The sequence below is a fragment of the Microtus oregoni genome, unplaced genomic scaffold, assembly GCF_018167655.1.
Source record: "Microtus oregoni isolate MIOR12 unplaced genomic scaffold, Mior012 000021F_ref0000039, whole genome shotgun sequence".
In the NCBI taxonomy this organism is placed as follows: Eukaryota; Metazoa; Chordata; class Mammalia; order Rodentia; family Cricetidae; genus Microtus; species Microtus oregoni.
The window spans coordinates 36,380,781-36,392,573 of NW_024543080.1; the positions used below are offsets into that span (position 1 = coordinate 36,380,781).

At 33.3% G+C, this 11,793-nt stretch overlaps 1 pseudogene; it reads right to left on the bottom strand.

Moving 5' to 3' along the window:
* Positions 1-4,556: 4,556 nt before the first annotated feature.
* Positions 4,557-4,675, bottom strand: LOC121460970 (annotated as a pseudogene).
* Between the last annotated feature and the right edge of the window lie 7,118 nt (positions 4,676-11,793).

Below are 11,793 nucleotides of genomic sequence, written 5' to 3' on the forward strand. Positions count from 1 at the left end.
AGGCAAAACAAATCCATTTCAATGGGCCATCTTAATATCCAAAACACTAAGTAACCACATTCTAGGTCAGGATATCTTGTTTGTAGCCACTCCTTAAGTCTTGGCAATATCTTTGAATGAACAAGAGTGAGTTAAGCTCTCTGACCTTCAGCCAAGGTGGAACTGACCCACTTCTGTGCCCCCCCCCAAATCAAGAAAGGTGTCCTAAGTGACTCTCTCAAAATTAAGGCAAATGTAAACTTATTTTTAAATGTTCACTCTCTATCAAACAGCCATTATTTCAAATCTGAGTAGTTGGTAGACTTATAGAAAAGGTATCTTTCTTTCATTTGTTGTTTTTGATACTTTATAATTTAAAAAAAAATCCTTATAATGGTCCTAGAAAGTAAACAAGAAATAATAAGTCATTTCACTATCCTCCGATCATCAATGTATATAGACACGTGAATATGTAAATATATATAGTTACACACACATACACTTGAAAGATAACTCTGGCTAGATTCCCAACACAGTTTGCATGAAACTAAGGCAGCAGAAAGTGAGGTTGAAAAGGCAGCCAAAGTTATATAGAAACTCAGTAAATGTGCTGATTTGCAGATTATAATTATAGCTATAGAATATATTCAAATTTCCATGTATCTTCCAGAGTAGGAAAGAGTTAGAGGCTTAATTTTAGAACTTATCAACATCCTAATTTACAGAGATGTCACAAAAGTTTTTGAATTATTAATAAGGGATCTCATGCTAACGATGTACCTAACTTGAATAATTGTGGTCTTCCATTGGTGGTTTTACCGTGGCTCTTGTAGATAGAAGGCCAGGTTAACAACTTAATATGTCAACAGGAAGAGCTGCAAGTTATGCCTGAGTTTGACTATCGTTAAGAAACTATTAGATGTCATGCAGTTCAACTGAGCTATTTCAGAAAAGGCCTTGTTTTGGCTATTAAATATGTTTATTCCCTGTATTCTAAAACAATCACAAAACTGTATTTGTTACTGTAGCCATCTGACAACATACTATTCATCTTTTCAATGTCTCTTCTACAGAATTTGCCAATTTTTGCTTCCAGAACAATTAGTTCATGATAACAGGCTATATTGTCTTTATATTTCTCTAATTATGCACATTTGGAGAAGAAAAATCACGATACCAAGATTAGTAATTCCACAGTGTCTCTCATAAGAAAATACCACTTTCACACAATGTATGTTTGAAACTCAGTAAATTACTTTTTAAATGACAAATTCAAGGAAAATTTGAAGCTAAAAGCATTAATAAAAATGGATATCAAGTCTTTTAAGTTTCAGATTATCAGTTCCTACTTCAAGCCAGTACACCTCATGACTGTGAAGGAGATAACAAATCAGATTCACTTCTGAAAATGTTTTTATTGACATATAGTAATTATGCATAATTGAATTCATTATGACGTTTTCATACATATGTATAATATAATTTGATTGTATTCAACAGTCCTACACTGTTTTATCCTTTTTCTTGTTTTCTTGAACTCTTCAGTAAATTTTCGTTCTATGTTTATGTCTTTTTCTCTAACTCAATGCATTATTTATGGCTTGTTTATAGAAGCAGAGGTGAGTCACTGATGATCACATGTACATGGACACTTGAACAGTGGATACACCATTGAAGAAATGACTAATTTTCCCATAAAAATTGCCTTCTTATGAAACTGTAAGCGAAGGTCGAGTCTTATACTCAGTCCTGGTAAGATCTAGTTCATGTAGGCATAATTTATATAATATTATGACTTCAATAGCCACATTGTACCCAAAAATAAATCATCCACATTACTACACCATTCCTGACTTTTTACATCCTCAATTCCACTTCTTTACCTTAATTTTTCCTGAAAATGAGAGGAACTGGTATGTATTTCCTATATATGATTGTGTATTCAGCAGTCACTTATTTTTCTCTTACCCCATTATGTTTCTCTGTAATTATCAGTCCATATATAATGCATAAAAGATAGTCAGTAAATGCATTAATTAACTGACAGTATAAACTGAAATTTTGCAAAAATTTTCTTTTTTAGTATTAATTTTTAGAAGTTTTTTTAACAGTCTGTCACAAATGTTTTAAAACTATACATCAAGGTAAAACCGAGTTCTTTAAAGTAGATTTAGACATACTACCTGCGTGCATCACTGATTCCAACTCTTCCTTCTACTCCCTCTCTGAGACCTCAACCACCCTCCCTTCTGTCTTTTCATCTTTTTATGCACACAAGGTCTTGCTTTGAAACACACATTGGATTAAAAGACATATATTGTTTTGTTTTTTGTTGTTGATGCTGTTTGGGCTTCTTTTTGTTTTTAATTGAAATATAATTACCTCACTTAAAGAAGGATGAAAGGGAGATTAGAAGAAAGGTAGTCCCAAGATGTACAGATTGCTTTTAAATGGCAAGTTAACATTATTTCTTGTTAATAATTGTTGTAAATTGGTAATGGCTTTGTCTTAATAATTAAAGTATAGCTGAACTGATAAGACCAAAATACTTTGGAATAAGCAAAGTTTATCAGAGATGAATTTAAATTGTATGGGCATCTGTCATGCTTTATTAATAGATAGAAGGAAAATATATATATATATATTATAATCAAGAGAGAACATGAATTGTCACATGATTGTTAAAATATAATTCACATGTACAATTAAGTTTTAAAAGACATTATGTTATGATGGTTATTCATCTAACATCAGGTTCAACAAATCATTTAGAGAAATATTAATGAAAATAAAAGGAGAAATGGACAGTGAAACCAAAATAGTAGTACATTTCATACCTTATTTTAAAAAATAGAATCTCATACAGGCAGTTCTATAAAAAAATAGCAACTGAAGAACATAATATAATAGATCAACACAAGTGTTTTTATTTGTTAGTGATTTTTTGATCAAATTATTTATTTATGGCTCAAGTTCATATTTAATATTAAGTCTTCTTTCAAGTGCTAGGATTGTTGATGTCTAGCACTATGTTTTGCAGGAGCAACTAGAAAGAGCAAGTATATTAATAATAATATTACAGAAGATACAAAAGTGTCTTAAGCACACAGGGAAATTTTCTAAAGCAAATCACATATCACATCATGGAAATTATTTTGGGCATATCTCATTTAAATTTTTAAACAAGTTTTAATAAATGGACAAAGTACTGAAATCATTTTAATTTTATAAAACAAATTTAATTTTTGAAGGTGAGATGAAACTCTACTCAGAATCCATAGACATTCTAGAATTATTGAATGTGGTTCCATAATGCATGTTTTAAAATCTAAATTTTCCAACAAAAAAATAGAAAAATATTAAAAATTATCTTGAGACATGAAAACAAATCATCAAGCTTAAAATTTTTAGAATTTAACAAAACTAACAACACAAATTTACTTCTGAAGAACTAAATCACTTTAGTTATACTAATTTAATTAGTTACACTAAGACCTGAACAACTTAATACAGATGAAGCAGAAGAAAATGACCTAAAAATAACTTCAAGAGAATATTTAAAACTCTTAAAGAGGAAATGAGAAATTCCCTTAAAGTAATGGAAGAGAAGACAAACAAAATATTGAAGACATTAGCAAATCCCTTAAAGAAAATTAAGAAAAAGTAATCAAACATATAATAGAAACTATTCATGAATTGAAAACTGAAATAGAGACAATAAAAAACACAAGCCTAGGGAATTATAGAAACAGAAATCATGAGAAAATGACCAGGAACCACAAACACCTGACTTTTGACAAAGAATCAAAAAATATCAAATGGAGATAAGAAAGAATATTTAACAAATGGTGCTGGGATAACTGGATATCAACATGTAGAAGGATGAAAATAGACCCATATCTAGCACCATGCGCAAAACTCAAGTCCAAATGGATCAAAGGCCTCAACATGAAGACGATCGAACTGAACCACATAGAAGAGAAAGTGGGAAGAGAAAAGAGAAAACATTGACACAGGAGACTACTTCTTGAATATAACCCAGCAGTACAGACACTAAGAGAAACAATTAATAAATGTGACCTTCTGAAACTGAAAAGCTTCTGTAAAGCAAAGGACATGCTCAACAAGACAAAACGACAATCTACAAAACGGAAAAATCTCTTTGGTCAAAGAGCATATAAAATGATTCTATGGGTAATGGGAAAATGGGTGGAAACTTCTTAGAAGAGTCAGTAGGGGATTCTGTGTAAGGATCAATAACACAAATGGTGTTTGAAGAAGCCGTAAGGAAAGCTATTATTTTAAGCATATATGTATATGTGTATATATATATATATGTGTGTGTGTGTGTGTGTATGAATCATGAACTTGATATGTACAAGCATATATATATATATATATATATATATATATATATATATATATACCAGAGACAGATGTCAAACTCATAGTTAATGACAAAAATACGAGGAATTTATGGAATAATCAAAGATACACAAATAACAATCAGAGCCAAATAGCATATGTGTTAGAAATTGTTTTCTTTGTTTTTTTCTTTTTTTCTAAATTCTTTTTTAAGCCTACAGCACCCGGTATTCCCAGGCAGTCTCCCACCCAAGTACTAACCAGGCCCGACCCTGCTTAACTTCTGAGATGGGAGGAGATCGGGCATGTTCAGGGATGTATGGCTGTAGATGGAGAAAATGTTTTCAAAAAGAAAATAATACAAACCAGAATAAGAAAATTTTAAAAAATCTTGGGATGAATCCAGAGGCATTGAAACATTTAAAGCCTGAGGGGCATTATGTAGCAGTCATACTTCAGTAGAGATACTGTGGAAAATACACGGAGCTTTCTCAAAAAAAAAAAAGTAGCTTGGGAGATAAATTAATCTGTCACATGCTTTTGGCTCAAGCACTTATTTCTATCCGCAGAAACCACACTACAAAGGTCAGAGCGGCACAAGCTCTTGGCATTCCAGCACTGTAATACAGAAATAGGCTGGTCATGGTGTCCAAATGTCAGCCCAGGCTACTCATTGGCTCAGGCCAATTAGAGATCTTTTGTCATAAACAAGATAGTGTTTCTCAAAAAGAGAACCCAAGGTTGACTTAGTAGCATATGTAGGCACACACATGCATGCATGCATGCATGCTTGAGCACACAAACCTTAACCCACATATGCATCTGATCACACACAAACATACACTGACACATTCAAATGCAAGGAAATACCATGTGATTTTAGTTGTACCAGAAAAAGTATAAGTAATTCACGTGTTCACGTGAGTAAACTTGTAGATGGTAAACGGGATGAAATCTGCCAAGGTCAAAAGATAACTGTGCCTGTGTAATAGACGGTGTAATATTATTTACTAGAAAATACAATTTCAGTACTTAAAGAAAACTTCAGCAGTGTAATGTAAAGTAACAAGTTAATACATCTCAAACTTTGAATATATAGTACATAACATGAAATAGCAAATTAGAAGCACTATATTATATAGTTCCTATATTTTTATTAATTATGATCTTTGATATGATTAATTTCAGGTGTTTTATATTTTAGTAAACAACTATATTTGTTTGAGTTTCCAACAGTTTCAAGCAGATAACTTCAAGTAAAATTTATCATTAAGGAACATTAAATAATTGTTGCCATATATTTAGTGCAACTCTCTTACCAGTCATGTAGATTTGAGGCAATACACTTGTGCTTAAATTGTGTGACCTTAAAATACAATGAATACATATTCTTTTTTAATCAGAAATTTAATACAATCAAATACTGACGGTGACATTATTCTTTAAAAAAGAAAAAAAAGGATAAAATTTTGGAGCAAAACACAATTTTAAATGGACATGGAAGAGATCTGCACTTTTGTATGTGATGCATAATTCTCTGAAATAATATTTTATGTTAGCTGAGTATGGATTATTTTTACTGAAATAATGTGATTGTTTTCATCATACCACTGATTAATCTGCAAAATCATGAGATCAATAGGAGATCTTAAAATATCCCATGCAACCAGGCGGTGGTGGCGCACGCCTTTAATCCCAGCACTTGGGAGGCAGAGGCAGGCGGATGTCTGGGAGTTCGAGGCCAGCCTGGTCTACAAGAGCTAGTTCCGGGACGGGCACCAAAGCTACAGAGAAACCCTGTCTCGAAAAACCAAAAAATAAATAAATAAATAAATAAATATCCCATGCACTAATAGGCACAAGACATTTTCATTTTGATATTACTTTGAGTCTTCAAACAAACTTCAAATAAAGTTTTTCATACATTATGTATTTTATGTTGCTTACTTGAATTAAACGTTTTAATGATGGAGTAGTGATATATGTGAGCAGAAAAAAAAAAGTTGCTGTCACCGATGACGATGTCCTCGGTTTGAATCCTTGAAACCACTCGGAATAAAGAGAGCACAGGATCCTTTCAGTTATGATCTGACATTTCCAAAGAATAACATGCATATGCTTGGACAGACAGACAGACACACACACACACTCACACACACACACACACACACACACACACACAGAAACGCAGTTTTATCTTTACTTGGCTTACCAGTAAAATGATAATTACGCAGGATAGCTTTGATATTTGAGGCAATTTTGTAATAATATTTCTGTTGTTTGACTGCAAACATGCAACACTATTATTAAGTGTTAAAGTAATATTTTCTAACTTATTCACTCACAATTAGTCAATGCATAGTTCCTCTTTAATGTTTTAAAATTAGTGATAAAATGAGATATTTTATTGCCTTTGCATTTCATCTTTTACATGTTAATGAAGGTTAATGAAGGTAAAGTATTGATCTCTCTCAGTGAACTATTAGCATCACTTATATATTAAGGAATCGTTAAAGAAAATCACCATGTTCATTTAATTTTATGTTCAGCATAAACAAATGATCAAAATGTCTAATGTTGGTATCTGAGTCAAAGTTGAATTGCTGTGAAGAGACACCATGACCACAGAAACTCTTATAACTAAAAACATCTTGTTGGGAACAACTTACAATCCGGAGGTTTAGTTCATTTCATCCTAGGGGAAGCATGGCAGCATGAAGACAGACACAGAGCCTGGGAGTTCTTTGCCAGTAAGGGAGAGAGGACCTGATTTGAGCATTTGAAAATCTAAAGTTCACCCTCAATGGCCTGGTTCCTCCAACAAGGCCATACCTTCTCCAATAAGGCTATGTCCAAATCGTTTCAAACAGTGACACTCCCTATGAGCCTAAGGGGACCATTTTCATTTAAACTTACCAAAAGTCGGTAAGTATAAAATAATTGCATTTGAATGGCAGGGGGCATTAAGGAAACTTGCAAACAGGGAAAAGTGCTGGAGAAACAGAAAAGCTCTCTCCTCCTCTCATCCCTGTTATTCCAATCAGGCCCAGCAGCTGGTTCCTCACTCTTATTTGTGATAATTGATGTCATTTATGAATCATTCAACACCACTGGAGCAATAATTAGCAGTATTGGTTTAGATTAATCATATTAGATGGAAAGGCTCTCAGGGAGTCAAAGAGGATTGTCACTACACCTATTTTACAACACACACAGGCACACATCTATATGCATACACACATTTAGCTATAATTCTGTCTTCTTGCGTTTGGTCATGTTCACCTATACCAGGAAAATGTTGCATCGTTCATAATAGTTACTAAGATAAGGTTTTTATTTCATGTAATATTGTGAATGCTTAATATCTGTATGTCACATGCCAAGTTAAGACATACAAGGCAGACTTAAACTGGCATTTTTTTAGGATAAAATTTACCTCTTATTTAGAATATACTAATATTGTAAAATCATACAATAACATTTCAGTATCTTCAAACACAGCAGCATTTCTTCATTAAGAGTTCAGTTCATATTAAAAGTTCAGTTCAAATCCTGTTTTTATTAAAAATTTTCACCTCCTCCCATTTACCTCCCACTCCCCTCCCTCTCCAGTCCTAGGGGCAGTCAGGGTTCCCTGCCCTGTGGGAAGTCCAAGGTCCTCCCCCCTCCATCCAGGTCTAGAAAGGTGAGCATCCAAACAGGCTAGGCTCCCACAAAGCCAGTACATGCAGTAGGATAAAAACCCAGTGCCATTGTCCTGGGCTTCTCAGTCAGCCCTCATTGTCAGTCACATTCAGAGAGTCCGGTTTGATCACATGCTCCATTTGTCCCAGTCCAGCTGGCCTTGGTGAGCTCCCAATAGATCAGTCCCACCATCTCAGTAGGTGGATGCACCACCCCTCGTTGTGGTCCTGACTTCCTTGCTCATGTAAAGGTTATGCAATAAACTTACTTTAACTTTTGTAGTTCCTGAACACCTTCAACTAAATTATAATGAAAGGAGAAGAATGGTCATTATGTCATTACAAATGAACCAGCAGTAAATTTGATGTTCAATTCCTAAATTTGAAGTGCTACAGAATATTTATAATCACTAACAAAAATAAAAATGGGAATACATTTCTAACACTTAGACAATGGAGTAAATTTAAGTAAGTGCTTAATTACCTCAGTACTCACTAGTTTGCAACATGTCAACAAATAAGATAAACACTGTAAAACTACAGAAACTTATTCCCAGAAAGAGCATGTGAAACCATGAGATATATCGTGTGTGCCACACAAAAAAATTGTAAATGAATTGTAAACTAGTTTGCGTATATGACAACATAGAAATCGAATGGTAATAAAAGAAAAAAGCTTTAAATTGTTTTATTTTAAGTAATGAAAGCTGTAGAGAAGCAAGAATAAATTTTTCTCTCAGGAAGTTTAATATGAAAGGGCAGATGACAGAGGAAACGTGAATGAATGTGAAAAGTAGATAAATGTCGTTGATACAATACACATAAAAACTCACGCTAACATATACATATTAATATGTCATACAAATTAGGTCATAGCATATAGCAGAGATCATTATCATGTCTTGAGGAACTCCAGAAAACATTTTTTAAATGTTTTACACTGGTCACTCATCAGATTCTCCAAAGGTGAAATGTCTCCATAGAACCCAAGAATATCAGAAATAACAGAAAAAAATAATACAAAAATAAGCATTGCCAGAAAGGCATCCTCTGCCATACTTACTGTTTTTCTATTTCTGTTTATAGCATGGCAATCATTGAGTCAAAATGATGGGGGAAACAGAAAAGCTTTTCTTTGATTCTCCACCTAGATTTTGAAGGTAAATATGACCTCCCAATGAACACTAAGCACATGGTCAGCAGTGAAAACTCAGCTTCTCGAGTTTTCGTTAACAAATTCTTCTTTCTGTACACGAAGGACTATGAGGATTTCACTGAACTCAGAATTCATGGCAATGGGATAACCTAGGGAAAGTAGAAATTAACATTTATTACCAGAGCATGGGCAGCTGGATTATTTACCACATATTACGTAATAATTTGACATATTATATTTAAGTAAGCTTCACATTATCCCTTTACCTCAGCTGCTTGGCAATGTTATTTTAGTACAGCAAATTGAAATTATGAATTATTACATTTCTTCACATATCTTAATATAAAAACCAGTGAGAGAATCCTTTCTCTTTTCACTCAAAAGAAAAGTAAACCAGAGAATGTGAATACCTTTGAATTCATACTATCTCCTATTTTCAGATGCCCTGTTATTAAACACCAGATTTCTAAGAAACTTCAGCAATTACAACGGTCATACAATTGCATATCTTGATAGCTACAGGTAGGCAAAAAAAATGACTTACATTCTCTTTTCTTTGTCCAAACTCTATACTTAACCCAAGAGAGATGAGTAGACAATCTTTTCTCCCCTTATGATATTTCCTAGCATTGAAGAGTAGGTGTATGAGGATTCTGTTTAATATTGGACTTGGTTATGGCTCCTGGGATTAAGTTGCAGGTAAGGGAACAGTAAAAATCACTCATGTTTTCCCTAGCCACACTAGAAGACCTGGATAATTTGCTGCTTCTGATGTATGGAAGGCAACAATAATGATTTGGAAGGAATCACTTTTCACACTGGCTTCCTGGAAGGCACAAGTCCCATAGGCCTCCTGAACTGTGGAGTGTGAGCCTGTGATTTGGTAGCTAATAGAAATGCAATGTGTCTTCAGGGACTCTAAGAAAGGCAAACTTCCCTCTGTGGAGCTCCAGTTCCTCATTATGGCACATCGACATATAGTCATAAATCGAGGCTGGATGGTATTGTGGAAGTGAGTAATTCAGAGACTATTTGAGTTTATGCAAAAGTCATTAAAAGCATCCTAAATTTTTTCTCCTCTGTGTCAGTTGAAAACAATGCAAAATATCAACAGTGAGTAGGTTGCCATATTCCAGGCAACAATTAACTATGAAAAGTTTGCATTATAGGAAACATGACCTATTATAGTCTGACAATCATTATAGGAGAAAATGCTGATGTATCCAGTAGCAAAATGAAATATTATCAACAAGAAAATATCTTTAATGTAAATTTAAAAGTCAATTAACTAATAACCTCACTCATACTTCAAGTACTCAATACCCACATGTGCATGGTAGTTTTCATCCTAGGCTGTTCAAAATATGTCATTCACCCTATACCATAGAAACTTATGTGGGAGATATATATATATATATATATATATATATATATATATATATATATACACTCACACACACACACACACACACACATATATATATATATATATATATATATATAAATCTTTGCTAGTTAGGAAAACAAATATAGTTCATTAAATCCTTAGAAATCCGTTGAGCTTTTCTATATCATATGGTAAATATATAGTTAATCAATTATAAAGCAGTGTGGGCAAATAGCAGAGGAGGATATTATACCAAAATGCATGGATATTTACGATAGGAGTTTTGCTAGGAATTAGTAATGAGTGTGTTTTATCTGTATCAATGCCTGGTTACCTTACCGTATTCAGATTTCATATTCTTTCCTCTGATTTTCAAAGTGTTTTTGGTCTTCTCACTTATCACATTTCCAGCAGAATACAAGAAATATCATTTGTACTCACTCATAAGTGGCTTTTAGACATAAAGCAAAGAAACCCAGCCTACAATTCACACTATCAGAGAATCTAGACAACAATGAGGATCCTAAGAGAGACATACATGGATCTATTCTACATGAGAAGTAGAAAAAGACAAGATCTCCTGAGTAAATTGGGAGCATGGGGACCATGGTACAGGGTTGAAGGGGAGGAGAGCAGAGAAAAAATGTATAACTCAATAAAATCAATAAAAAAGGAAGTACATTTTTTCCTAATCCCACATTGATATTCTCTCCATGGGAAATTTTTATTTGTCTGTATATGTATTATATGCAATAATATTATATTGTTTTTATAAAATAATAAATTAATATTTATAAGTTATATATTTTTAGGTCATACACAGCAAGATGTTTTCACTTTTTTGATACGAAAATCACCTATCCTTATAGAAATCAGGGTTTGGCATTTCCCTTTTGCTTTACATCTATGCATTCTTGTTATAACCCTAATTCCAAATCAAATGTTTTCTTCTTTCTTAGTTTGTTGCTCAAGGATAAAATGTTTTCTCACTTTGGAAGTGAAGTGAGCAGTTACACAATACTCAGCAATTTCATGGTGCACTTCTTCATATTATCTTTTTTACAACTTAGACTTTATAATTCCAATATCACATGAAGTATTCAAATGCTCCAGAAGGCTTAGATATGACTTTCATACACCAGAAAACAGAACTGCCTTTTGGAATGGCATAGGTGATTGCTGAGGAGGTACTTGGATGACAAAACAATCACTGATAATAGAAA